This window comes from Hippocampus bargibanti, linkage group LG08 (assembly GCF_051943395.1).
Source record: "Hippocampus bargibanti isolate YZ-2025 linkage group LG08, ASM5194339v1, whole genome shotgun sequence".
NCBI lineage: Eukaryota > Metazoa > Chordata > Actinopteri > Syngnathiformes > Syngnathidae > Hippocampus > Hippocampus bargibanti.
This window is the reverse complement of record NC_142741.1, coordinates 17,817,874-17,832,248: the sequence shown is the minus strand read 5'-3', so window position 1 is coordinate 17,832,248 and position 14,375 is coordinate 17,817,874. Positions and strand designations below refer to the sequence as shown.

The 14,375-nt window shown below is 39.7% G+C and overlaps 1 long non-coding RNA gene across 1 annotated transcript; it reads right to left on the bottom strand.

Moving 5' to 3' along the window:
* Window positions 1-2,963: 2,963 nt before the first annotated feature.
* Window positions 2,964-11,724, bottom strand: LOC148894691 (uncharacterized). Its single transcript, XR_016115836.1, has 3 exons — window positions 11,462-11,724; window positions 10,081-10,149; window positions 2,964-8,619 (listed from the first exon to the last, which is right to left on the bottom strand). It is a non-coding gene; the product is annotated as an uncharacterized LOC148894691 (long non-coding RNA).
* Window positions 11,725-14,375: the final 2,651 nt, after the last annotated feature.

The following is a 14,375-nucleotide window of genomic DNA, read 5'->3' as shown; positions in this document are numbered from 1 at the left end:
TTAAGCGCCTTTCAAAGCTCTCAAGGACCCTTTACAGTCACAGACAAGCATAGATAGTATAATGAATAAAGTACAATTACAAATAGAATACAATAAATAAAATACAATTATAAATAGAAACAAGAGATAGAGCTACACAGAAAAGGCACTTTTAAATAGGTGGGGTTTGAGATGGGATTTGAAGGTGGGAAGAGAATCGATGTTACAAATGTTGGGAGGAAGTGAGTTCCAGAGGGGCAGAGCAGCTGAACGCTCTGTCCCCTATAATGCTGAGACGGTGGAGGGAGGGAGGGAGAATATCTGAGGGAATGAGAGGGAACGAAATTTGAAGAAGGTCAGATAGGTATGGGCGGGCAAGGTTATGGATAGCTATACATGTATAAATAAAAATTTTAAAGTTGATTCTATATTTGACCGGGAGCCAGTGGAGCTCTTGGAGGACGGGGGGGATGTCGTGAAAGGATGAGGTTCTGGTGATGATCCGGGCTGAAGAATTCTGGACGGATCAAAGTTTGTGGAGAAGCTTCCTGGGGACACCAAGGAGAAGTAAATTGCAATAGTCAATCCGGGAGTTCACAAGACTATGAACAAGGATAGCAGTGGTGTAAGGAGTGAGAGACGGGCGAAGACGATTGATATTGCGTATGTGGAAGTACGCAGATCGGGTTAAGTTATTTATATGGGAGTGGAAAGATAGTGTGCTGTCAAGGATGACGCCTATGCTTTTGACCTGATGGGTGGGATTGTCAATAGTGAGAGAGAAACTGTTCGCTTTGGATTTGGTACCAACGAGGAAAATTGTAGTTTTTTCGCTGTTAAGTTTGAGGAAGTTATGGGTAAACCAGGATTCAATTTCTGAGAGGCAGAGTGAAAGGGAAGAAGGTGGAAGAGGGCCATCAGGTTTGCTGGAGAGATAGAGCTGGGTGTCATCCGCAAAGCAATGAAATTGTATACCAATTTTACGGGGAATATTGCCAAGGGGAAGAAGGTAGGTGACAAAGAGGGGAGGTCCCAGGACAGAGCCTTGGGGCACACCAGAAGATACAGGAGAGGACTGTAGTCAATTTGAATGAACTGAGAGCGGCCAGAGAGATAAGAGTGGAACCAGCATAGGGGCGTGTCGGTGATCCCTATGGAGGAAAGTCTGTCAAGGGGTTGGGATGAGAAATGGTGTCAAAAGCTGCAGTAAGGTCAAGAAGGACGAGGATGGCGAGTAAACCGGCGTGAGCTGCCAAAAGAAGATCGTTTGTGACATTTAAGAGAGCTGATTCTGTACTGTGGTAGGCGGAAACCAGATTGGAATGGTTCGTAGAGATCATTCTGGGAGAGGTGAGAGTGTAGCTGGGAGTGCACACCCTTTTCAAGGATTTTGGAAATAAAAGCAAGGTGAGAAATGGGGCTAAGGTTTTTGAAGTCATTGAGATCAGATCCACGCTTTTTAAGAATTGGTGTTTTGAGAGGGATAACAACGATTCCCGTTGATAGCGAGGAGTGAATACTGGCTGAAATGAATGGAAGGAGAGATGGCAAAATTACGCAATCCCGGAAGATGACGTAAATTTACGGGACGCAGGGAAAATACCTCGGACCGGATACACTCGCGCTTCGAAGGAAAAGTCCATGTACGGTGGCGAGGTGAGTCAATCATCCAGCGTTGGCAAGGTGATCGCGAACCGTATAAATGCCCCGTGTCCGTGATTAGAGAATTGACAGCAGGTGGAGGGTGGCCGGGAGAGGCAGCCCCACCCCCTCGCTGTCAACTCGCAAGTGACAGGAGCAAAGAGATGGTTTCGGTGTTCGAACAAATCGCTTTTCGAACAGGGTCCTGGAACGAATTATGGTCGAGAACCGCGGTATCACTGTATACACAAATCCCGGAGGAGTAGAGTCATTTAGCTGCGAAAAGTCACCAGGAGTTTGCCACTTTTCATTTAGGCAAAGAACGTCAAGCTTACGGTCTTTTAGGGTGTCCTGGATTAGTTCCCCCTTCCCAGTAAGCGAGCAGATGTTTAATAGCCCAAAGATGACAGCGGGCCCCGCTGTCGTCCTTTGTGGTGTCGCAGTTTTGAGAATTAGACAACCTAGCAAGGGTGGCCAATGCGCTATGATCCACAGATCAGCGGTTGTATTAGTGAGGCCGGCGGCGAGCTGACCAAAGGGAGGTGAAATCCTTCGAGTCATCGAGGGGGAATCTCCGACGAGATCCACGGTGGGCGAGGGCGGGGGGCTTGTCCATTGGGACCGCTGAATATTTGAGCCGTTCTTCCATGGGTCGATGTCCGGGTGGTGGTGAATCAACGGTGGAAGGCTCGAGCTGAGTGGCTCTGTCGCAGGATAGAGGAGCCATCGTTCAACTGGTAGAGGAATTGAACGGGCGGTTGGAGCCAGGTAGGATGTTGCACCAAGTGATTGCTAATAGCAATCAAGTGATCGCTTATAGCAATCAAACGGTAAAGATGATTGAGTGAAGGTTCAAAAAATGAAATCAGATTCCGAATCCGACTGTGGCAGAAAATCGAAGGTTTTACCGGCAAGGTATGGTCCAATCCGCATTTGAAAGACATGTGAGAACAACATGGTACATGCCCCTGGTCACCAAGCGTTTAATGCATGATGTTGGGATGCATAGTTAAACTGAATGTGCGTAAATCACAGACACCACCTTTTGTGGTCAACACACATTTTCAAAGGGGCACAGGTCAGGACTGCAGGCAGCCAAGTCTACTATTCACAAATTTTAGTTCACAGAACTGCCAATTGTTCTTTTAAACTCATTGTCACATCAAATTTATCAGATGAACAGCAATCCATTACACTGAGTGTAACCTAAATTCAACCTTTGCGTTAATTATTTCCAAGGGAAGCTGCATTGATCTCGTACATCAGCCCAACAATTACTGGAAACTATGTTTTAGATAAAAACACATGATGTGCCTCCCCCTTTGTGAGAGATGGCGCTAAGTCACAGGAGTATTCATTAAAGCCTTTTTTTGTGTCCCATTTGAAACCAAGGAGTTTAGCTTTGGGGGCATCTCTATGGAAGAGATATAATTATTGTCCAATTAAACATGGAATCAGGAGACCTGTTTATTAGTCCTCATTCATCGCTTCGTTGTGCTGAGCATATCAAATACCGCTCGAAGAGGGGAAGGGAAGAAAACAAATCCACAATTTGCCCAGCGTAATTACAAATGTTTTTAATAGTTTCACAATAATGATGAGCACCAGCTATTCACATCATTTGCCGCTGTCAAGAACAATGCAACATCACCAGGAGAGTGGCCATTAAACCCTACAGTCATGGCAGCTTAGTGGTGTCTTGCATTGCACAGATTACCCTGAAGCGAATGATGCATTTCAATGAACAAAAAAGGCTTTGTGTATTATTAATTCCAAACGGATTGGTATTTGTGATACATCTCTCCATGTTTTGGTGCTTATCATACAACAACAGACTTTTGTAGCATGTTTTCGTTCACAACAATACAATGGTGAAAACTGCTCCATGAAGGGCTTTTTTTAAGTGAAAAAAAAAATACACAGAATTGTAAAATGACCACATGCCCAACTTTACAACTGTTTAGTCGCCTCTACTCCGATAGACGGTGTCCCCTAATTAATCATCCAACCATTATTCGAGCCACTTATCTTTACGTGGGCACGCCGGAGCCTATCCCAGCCGTCTTCATGTAGTCAGCGGGGGACACCCTCAGCTAGTGGCGTGCCAATCACAGCAATTAATCATCCATTTCAATTAATGTACACTATAATACTTGATGTATGTTATGTTGTTTCTTATTTGTAAACTAAAACTCCTACTACCATTTAATAATACTATTTACATACTATTTAATAATAATATTTACATGAAACCTGTACTGCTACATTATTTCTTTTCCATATTTTTTTAACATATGTTTTAAATTGTTTTTATGTTCAACGAATGTTGAACACCAAGATGAAAAATTGGGTTATATATATATTTTTTTTAAATAAATGTGTCCTTGCTTTATATCCCTGCATATCTGTTGCAATAATATGAGATGAAACAAGATCTAAAAATAAGATATAGATGATTACAGTTTGCTAATTGAGGTCCTGTTGTCTTTGGATCAATTAATCTCCACCAAAGCGTACTTCGATAAACTCTCTGAAAAACAAAGACAATGAAAACAACTCAAATGATTACTGACGGTCTCCAGAATGACACGTATTATCAACAAAAATTAATCAGGTGCATCTTTTCATGAACTCAATTAATAATGTGCAACAACGGAGCCCTTCTTTTTTTCCATGGGAATGAAAATTAATTAGCAGGGGAAGGTCACTCCTCGATGCTGACATCACTCATCAGGCCGTTGTGGCATTTCTAATTATTTGTCTTGCAGGCTTGGCTGATCAAAAATTATTGTCATACCTGAGCAACATTTAGAGGAAAAGCTTTGTTTAAAGCGCTTTTAATTATACCTACGATTTCATTAATGCCGTGCAAGCGCGCGGGATCGGCCTTCCTATCAGCTTTTGTGACAAATTTGCCATGTATTGTTGTGTGAAAGACATCTCATCGTCGCTACCAGACTGTTTAGTATCCAATTCCAACTCTTTAGCTGCAATTAAAAAGCTATTTACCAGCAGGGCAGTTGTTGATATTGATATAGATGTGGCCACAATCCACTCAGTGGCGATAGTTGAAATGACATTTAAGTGAGGATGAGTAAATAAACGTGTATCAAGCGCATTAGTGCTAATCAAGAGCTGCGTTATGAACAAGCAGCACAGCGGAGAGTCTTTTACAAATTGTTAAATATAAGTGTGAGTGTTCTGATTCAAGGTGTCTCTTGCTGTTAAAAAATACACTTGTTCATTGACTCGGTTGCTTCTGATGTTATGTATTTATTTATTTATTTATTTATATTGAACAAACAAGTTCAATCACAGTCTGTTCTGTCATAGTTGTTTATTTTTTTATTGGGTTGCCTTTCAAAACAAAATCTCCCACTAGGTTTATTTGTACATGGGGTGAATTTGCCGTCGTTCAACTTTGATAAACTATACATGCAATGTTGAAAAAGATAGCTGTAAAAATCGATTGCAATGTATTAATTGACAGCCAATTATTTACCAAAATAATTGAGAATTATGTTCATAATCGAGTGATTACATACATGGTGTAATCTTCTCTGATCTCAGCCTCTTTATAGTAACGACTTTATGATTTCAGTCATCAATTATATTTGATCTTTAATTAAAATAAGACATCTGCCTCAACTTGGAAACGAAAAACTGTAATAGTAATTGAATAAGTCAGTATGGAACATCAATCTGCCTAGTGATATTGCTCAATAGTTGCTTTTCATCACTCAACAATATCTAAACCTAAATAAGTGACAGTGTTTTAGGGAAAGTAATTCGGTGGCTGGACCCCAACCATCACTTGAAGGTGACAACTGGCCACCAAGCCAAGGTGGAAAAAAAGTCAGTGCACCACATTGTATAATTTGGCAGGGATGCAGAACATCTTTCATGCAGCAACCTGTTCAGAAAAAGCCAAATTAAAAATGTCCTTAATTTAATATGTGATTGACACTGAAGTGACCCAGATATTTGTATACAAGTAAACTCATATCTTTACATTAATTAGCAAGGAAAAGCATATATTTTCAGGGCTGTAACACTTTCAAACAAAGCAATTATAAAACAGACTGCAGATACTATACGGGACATAAAAATTTAAATGTAACATCTTTGACTCGACCAAAGAACTTGCAAAGACTGCTTACCATGATTAAATGACCTGGTGATAACCGCTGGTGGATGCCATGTACCTATGCCAAAACCTGAACTTGTGTGTGCTCGAGTGATAATTAAAAGAAAAAAAATGCACATTGATAACTGATTTCTTCAATTATTCAGAAGGTTTGATGCATGCTATTCACATCTGCAGCTTAAAGTTCACTTAAGTTCAAATATTGCATTTAAGTTACACAAACAGCAGCGTTGATAACAATTGAACGTTACGTCATCAAAGCAGAACTAGGAAGTAAAACTGATAGATCGCCAACTAAGAGTAAAGTTTTCAGGGTTGTGGTGTAGAAGATGAGTTTTGCTGACTATCTAAATCTGCATGAGAGAGTACACTTGCGTTTGTTGTATTTTTAAAAGAAACTGCAATTAGTGTATATTAAAGCACACATGGTGATCTCCGTGGCCTGATCCAATCTTCCAAAATTGCATTTCACCTACTTATTTCAAATTTCAAACCTTCAAGTTGTCTGAACGCCATATTGTACAATGTACATCTATTTTATGACGGGTATCCGAGCATGTTTGCGAAGCGAGATAGAAATGAACTATCAATAAGAGGAAAAACTGGAGAGTTGCTTGCTTTCGGGCTGGTTGACGATTTGTTAATCTCACATTTTGTTCACATCAGGTCTTAAATTTAATCAAAGTGGCCTTAAAAATGGCCTTTAAAGTCTTAAAGTTAACTTGCTGAAGCTAAAAGATACCCTCAGTCAGAAAGAGCAAGAGCCCTAAGTAAACACAATTTATTGCACTTTTGTCAGCTATAATTAATAAGAAAAAGCAAAGGTCATTGAAAGCCTGTAAGATTAATTCCTTCTTGATAACAGATCTGGTCACTAGTGGACCTCTTAGTCAACCTTGCAAAGACAGCCTGTCATGAAGCGGCGTGATGATGTCGCTTTTATCTCGCATGCTGCCGTCCGCCGCCGCTGAACCCGTCTTCCAGCCCGTTCACTACATCAATTCACATTACCTGCAAATTAGCAAACTTTCAACCCCGCAGTGCGCTTGATCCAAATAGAGTCTAAATGCCATTTCTGTTCCTATTAACCTACGGAGCGGCGTGGCAAATATTTTCGTGAGGTTGCCGGCGGGAAAAAACACAAAGCTAATGGCCGCGTTGTGACAGCGCTACTCACCGTGATTTATGATTCTGTGTTTAAGTTGATTACTGCACTGCTGACTCGGAATACTATTTCAATTAGTGCACTGAAGGTCACTCCGCCAAATCCCTCCATAATCTATTCCTATTAACACTAATGCGCCGAGTATCCATATCTGTTCACCCTTGTTGATTCAAATCATCCGCGCTCCTAACGGCCGTCTTGTTTACGTGTTTACTGCCGTATGCATATCTTGCCCTCTTGTATCTTTGTCTTCAGAGTGTTTCCTTACATTTATGGCTTTTCTTATGTCCAATTTTCTTTTACAGATCAAGTGATATTTATACTGAATCACAATGATTCCAAGTGGCCCCCTGGGAATGAGGGAAGGGAGCAACAACCCCCTATTACTTGTCACCGCCAGAAACTTAAAATAGCCCTGGCGTGATCAAAATTTCAGAGGTCGGAATTAATTTTACATCACCTTCGTTCACAGTCCCGCTCACTCATGCAGGGAGAGGAAATGAGCTACCTGCGTTTTAATAGAATATGTTGCCGCGGTAAGCGCTGGCGGACATGATAGACTTCACTTTCACACTGAATCAAACGCTGAGCAGACAGTGCTAAGCGATGATGAACAATGAAATCCAACTTTCAATGGGAGTGTAAAAAACAGTTTACCGGCATGGATGAAGGCCATATTTCTTTTGAGATAAAAGGCAACCATTTTGTCCGACTTTCATTATGTGTAATCTGACACATAACACTATTTTTAATATGTGAAAGAGGTGACATTATTTGGTATTCTGTGATGGGAAACAGTTATCTGTTTTATAATATATTAAATTCTGGATATTATAACTATGATACATACAGGAAGCGTTTTATATGTTTAGCCCCTTTTTCTTTTACACAATATACATTCTGTGAAATATTGCAAAATTGGCTCATAAATACACAAAATGTGTTAATTTTGACAAATTCTTGTCATATTAGATTGTGGTTCACTCTACAATTCCCGCTCCTATTAACAAACTTGAAACTAGAAAGTCGGAAATACTCTTATCACCGAAAGCAGACCACGAAAAGATTATTTTTCCCCCTGAGATAGAGTCCCTAAAATTGCTGACATTGTCACCACTTGATGGGACTCTATTGAAGGGGTAGGTGAAAACACTTGGTCGCTGTGACATCCATTTTCAAAATGATTTAACTGTATTAGAGGGAAGAAACTTCCGAGCCCTGATTTACCTCTGATGACAGCCACGCGGCCTCCGAAACAATGTTTCCAAGGCTGCTGGCGAATGACGAGTGGTCACGTCTGTAGACCCGTCCCCATTGGTTTGATTTATGGCCGCGTGATCCAATAAAAATGGCAATCAAATCAGCCTAGCCACTTTACAGGTAGAGAGCTGTCTGATTGAGTTGTCGAAGGCATGGCTGAGGCTCAGAATGATTATGCCAGGAAACGGAAAGGGGTCCATCTCGGCGCACCAAACAAGGACACCATACATCTCCTGTGCAGCTTTCTCCACTCCGCTGTCCAATGTATCCAAAATAACTGCACACCTACTGCTTGCATGCCTCCTCACGCTGAAGGTTATTTGTCGTCTGAAGGACTCCACCTGTCAGCACGTGATGAATACCATGTACACAGACGGCAGCGGCAGTCGGGTCCAGGATTAGGAAAACTCACTGATCTGTGAATAACCTAAAAAAGAAGAGCCGAAGATTAGCAATGATGCTTTTAAAGATGATCCATCAAACTCAACTACCCCAGTCACTCAAATGAATAATCGCACTTGATTCTTCATCCTAGCTGAAGTGCGAGCGACTGTTGCACTTCCTGCCAGGTCACGGGGATCATTTTGAGGATGTTTATTAAATCACCTCTATCAATTTCCTCTCACTGATCATCTTTTTTAGCCACGTCGTCCTTGGGAATAAGTCAAGTACACAATAATGTTATATTCACCATATGGTTCCTCCATTTTAATTTCAAAGGCAAGGTAACATTGAGTGTGAAGCCTTTTGCCGACGCATACATGTACATGCCGGAAGTACTGTATTTTCCGGTGTATGAGGAGGATAAGGCACACACCTCATGAATGACGCATTATCAAACTTTTTCCTATATAAGGCGCCCAGGACTATAAGGCACACCTTAAATTAATGAAAAATGTTTTCCAAATATAATACAGTAAAGTCTCGTTATATCGATATTCTCGGGAGAAAAAATATCGATATAACCGGACTATCGATATATCCGATCCTGCGGCATGTAAATTTTCTCCTTGCGTTTATAGAAATAGTATCGTAATAAGCAGTACTATCGATATAACCGATATCGATATAACGAGACTTTACTGTATATTATTATTATGTTTTCCAAATATAAGGCATACCACATAAGGCGCTACAGTAGAGGCTGGGATTACGCACTCCTTCTACAGGGGCAAATTTAGTCGATGGCTGCTGACAATAGTTGCGAGACCCGTTGTTGGTCAATATTACTTCACATATTAGGTGCACCTGCGTATAAGGGTCCAATTTGGAAGAAAATGAATGATTTTGAGTGTGCTTCATACACCGGAAAATACGGTATACATTGTCAGCTGAGTCTCAGAACATGCTCTAAAAGGAATTCCCCTCTTTGCCCATATATTAAATACAGGCTCATTTAAGTTCCCCAAATGTTGCCTTCATACATCAATAAATTGGTAATGAATGTTTAAAATGACATCTGGAGGAGCTTTTTAGAATGTAAATTGCAGATGTGTGCGCTTGTTAAATATCCTAAAGAGATGGTGATTTTATTTTGTATTTTAGGATTTACTTTTTTTCCTTACCCTAAGCCATTTATCAAAATGATTTGCTTTGATTCTACCACTGCCACCATGGTTTCTTGTGCAACTGCAATATTTTATCTGTGCACTGTCTGACCTGACTGTAAATACATTTCGCAATTACAAAATGTCATAGTGTGTAGGTGTACTGCTTCAATGAAGAAGTAAAAATGAAGTTCAAGATGTATGTATTTATTTTTTCATCATGCATATTTGACAAGGTCTTGTGATTGACCAGGCAGTAATTTGGGATTTGGAACTTCACACAGTCCCTCCTGATAACTCAACTGGAGTTGATTTCAGTATCTTTGTCTGATGTGTCCTACCATGAGATCTGGTTTTCCACTTCCTTACAGTGTTTTTTTAGGGATGACTTAAATGCAAAGGACACGTTTCTGCAAATGAGACAAAAAATAAAAAGACTGAAGATACCTTCTTTAGCATGTAGATCATTATAGTTTGAAACATGCAGCTACATTTCCCCAAAATGAGAGATCTACAGCATCAGTACTCTTTGTACAAATTGTAGCTTTGCAATAAGTAACAATCTTCAAAGGAACTTCGCTATTTGATGCAGCAAAATAAAGCAGCACCGAACACGGCTAGAGCAATGTTTCCCCCTTTACAAATCAAGCAATGACTTCACAATGTCTTCTACCACTTTTTCTTCTGTTTCTCAGTTCCACTTGATATTGACTTGGCAATACATGCACGACCTGCACTTGCGTTTACATTTCAGAGTGTAGAAAAAAAAAAACGTTTATCAACGGTGAAAAATCCAGGTCTGGGAAGTAAAAGTCAGGTCACATTTCGCTTTTAGCCACGCTGAAAAATCCAATTAATTACTATTTCTAAAAAAGTAACTGGTTGCACTTGAAAAAAGAAGAAAACTAAAGAAACCTACTTCATTTTAGTTGTACTATCACTTCTTGTGCACTTCCAACCATTGTAATTTTAAAATACAGCATAATTAACATAATTAGTTTCAGTTACATTGTATAAATAAATAAGGAAAGTAATTTGATCAAACGTGTTATTTCTGAAGTGTGCATAAAACTGGTTGACCATCGCGCTCATGAATATCCAATAAAAAGCTATTACTTTCTGGTGACCAAATAATAGAAACTTAGCTGGAACTTGTTTTGGGTCCTGATCCCAAGTTTGGCCAAGACTAGACTGTTGTAGTTAGTCCCTGTACCAGAGCTACTGTATGCGGCAATAGGAGCATACAACCGACAATAATCATGAGAACTATTTTCCTTGTCTTTAATCTAATGGCATCTCTGGCAGGGTTGTTTAGAGTGCACGAGGAAGCTCACGTTCAGGAAGTAAATTGGATCAAAGTACAAACAGCTGCTTAAGCACTTATTTTTCCCCGGGTAAGCTGAGTCCAAATCAACCATCATTGTTGCGGGGATGTGACACGCTTTGGGACAGGAAAAGGAATTGGGGGTCTGATAGTACGCTAAATCCATGTGTCATGCCGGGGCCACTGGCAAACAGCCAGTCTCTTAAAGAACAATTGAACATGGAACTTTGGAATACTTATGCGTTGTGGAAATATAATTTCTGTGTGACAACGGAATGTGCTTCACAACAGATACAAGCACATCATTTGGAATAAGTACAAAATATAATACAGGTAGGATGCAAGTGACCCAATAGATCATGAATCATTTTGAATATGTTAAGAACAACTGGGCTCACCTTAAAGGACAACCGACGCCTCCGGACAAGTTGTGTCCAGAAGTTGTAAAATCGCTTCAAATGACTTGTACTGAGCGTATTTTACAAAGATTACACTACATATAGCTATATTTTATGTTTTAAGACTCACACTGAATATACAGGAAGTCTTGTTTTAGAGTTGGTGACGATTCCTGACGTCACGTTACGTTTGGAACACCCCGGCACTCGGAACACTCACCAGCTGTCTTTGGTTTTCCATTTGACAACTTTCTGTGTATAAAACCACTGCATGTTTACTCTGATTCACCACTCGCATTGAATAATCCATCCAAATGTTTATACACCCCTTACTATATCCTGTTCAGGATCATGATTAGCTGACCAAGATCATTAGAATCGTTTCCATTCTAGTTTTTGGGTTTGTGCAGCCTTTGGATGATTATGCCACAGCATTTTTAAAGAATTGTAGTCTTGATCATCCTTCAGGATTTTCTGCTAAAGAGCAGAGTTCACAGAAAGGTCCTGAATTAACAAACCATCACAATAGAAAACAATATATTGTATTTTTTTTTAATAGTTTTTAGTATTTTTGTCTAAAAGTTTGTTTTTACCTGTAAGGGGACTCACACCTACGACAAACTTTTCTCGTCAGTTCAGAAATACTCTCTCAAAGTATTGGGAAACATTCTTTTTTTTCCTGACTCAAAAGTAAGTACAGTATTTCTTTTCTATTTGATCCGCAACTGTTTTAACCTTGGAACTCAGCCATGGGTGCCATTTTCGCCAAATCTGAAAGCTATATTTTTGACTCATGAAGGCAGGCCTACAGTTCCTTAGATTTTGTCCTGAGGTCCTTTGAGATCTACCAGGTTAGTCTGCACTGTGATCTAGGGGTTATTTTTGTCGGCTAGCTGTTCACCATTGTTCTGTTTTGCTTATTTTGGAGAATAGTTCGAATGAGTACTAATATTAAATAAACATAAATATTTCTCACTGCTTAATTTATCATCTTTTCTAGAATTTGTTTGGAGCACAGCTATTTGTTGCAGATTTTTGAGATAAGGTATTTTAACCAATTTTGCTTTGTCAGACAGGTTCAATTGTTTCTTTTTTGGACTTCTGGTAATCAGGCTTGGGTTTGGTCAGTGGAAATAAAATTTTCACTGACCAAACCAATATTATATTCCAAATAATAGTATATGTTACGTTTTAACAAGGGGGAAAGGCACATTTCACAAAGCACCAGGTACCTTAAAATATCAATTGAAAATGGGCATCCTAAGTTTACTTGGGTGATTTTTGCCTGATATTTACGCGTGATGACTATCGGCGTATTTAGATTCCTGTTAATTAAAAAAAACGAACTTTTCCATGACATGAAAAGAAAATCTCTGGCAAAATATAAAATAAAATGCACTACGTTTTGTTGTGCTTTTGGAGGTAAATCAAAAGTAACTAATTAAAAGGAGCTTTTAGTCACCAGCTTCCCAAAACTCAGTTCCTGTATTCATTAGTTGATACACAATAAGTATCTTCTTTTCCTTTCGGCTTTCCCTTAAAGGGGTCGCCACAGCGAATCGGTGTCCTCCATCTTCAGAGGTTTGATTCACAATAAGTACCTCTATCTGATGTGAAGAAATGGTTTCCTGTGCTTATATGAGAGGGCAGTTGACTAGCACCCCCTAGAGATGCGCCAAGAGTGCGCATGTTTGTAAATAAAAGCAAACCATGACCCTTGAAATCTGTTCTGTTTAGAGGGGACTCTGACCGGTACAGTGAAATAGTCCCAAAGGATACTGCTTGATATAATCGGAGTTTAAACTTTGGTGACCTGTTCTACATGGGCAGAAGAGGAAAGTTTAACATTTTGAACGAGGTGCTCTTACATTGCATGAAACAGGAAATAGTCAGTCATTGATTTTGTGTGCGTCCACTAAGATCAATTTGATTTTTCCTTTGTTTAGTGACTACAATGCAGCAGGCAGGATGTGTGTACTACAAGAGAGAGCCAAATGGAACTATAAATCAAGTGTTGGAGGAGAAACACACAATGTCATCTCCCCACGTAGACTGTACATCCAGAGTTTCACATCTGACCTTCCAACAAACATCTTTCACACTCCAAACAGTCCAACATATATCACAAACCATATGATCAAAGAGTATCAATGGTAACTGAAATGTTTACTCATTTTTAGTAGAATCTGTGACACTGCAATCCAGTGGAGTTTTTCTGTGGATACAATTGTGAGCTACTAAATACTTACAGTAAATCACATAGTAATATTCAACTCGTATAAAACTTGACAAGTAATATTCAGTTTCACCTCACCGGCATCTGCAATAACAGAAATGCCTGCGGTGAGTTTTAATTGCCTGTCAAAGCAAATACAAATCTGCGGACTTGTAATTCTGATCATCAATGTTCACGACAAAGTGACATGCTTAATATTATCTATGCCAGGAGTAGACTTGCATGTGATGTCAGACTACAAGACTTGATTTTGTGCCTGATTCCCCCAAAAATATTTTAGGAATAAATCAGCAGAGCACCTAAATCAGCGCCGAAGTTTTGATGGTCCAACTAACTTTGCACATGTATGCCGTTATGCGTCAAATGACACCTTGTTAATTGTATCGAACCTGTGCCGTCTATCTTGTAAAGTTTACTCTGCAAAGTGACATACATTTCCAGTGTGGGCTATTTAAGATTCATAGAAAAGTCCCGTCCAGCCACAATCAATATCTCCTTGCGATATAAGCCATGCTATGTGTCCCCTTCACAGACCTGATTTAAAACATCAGCACAAAGTATTTTTAATTTTATTGCCTGCTGCAAATGAAAATTAATGATGCTGACACCCACAATTAACAATGAAAAATGCATATTCTTGTAATTACTTGAGCAGCAATGTTTTTTTCTTCAGCCTAG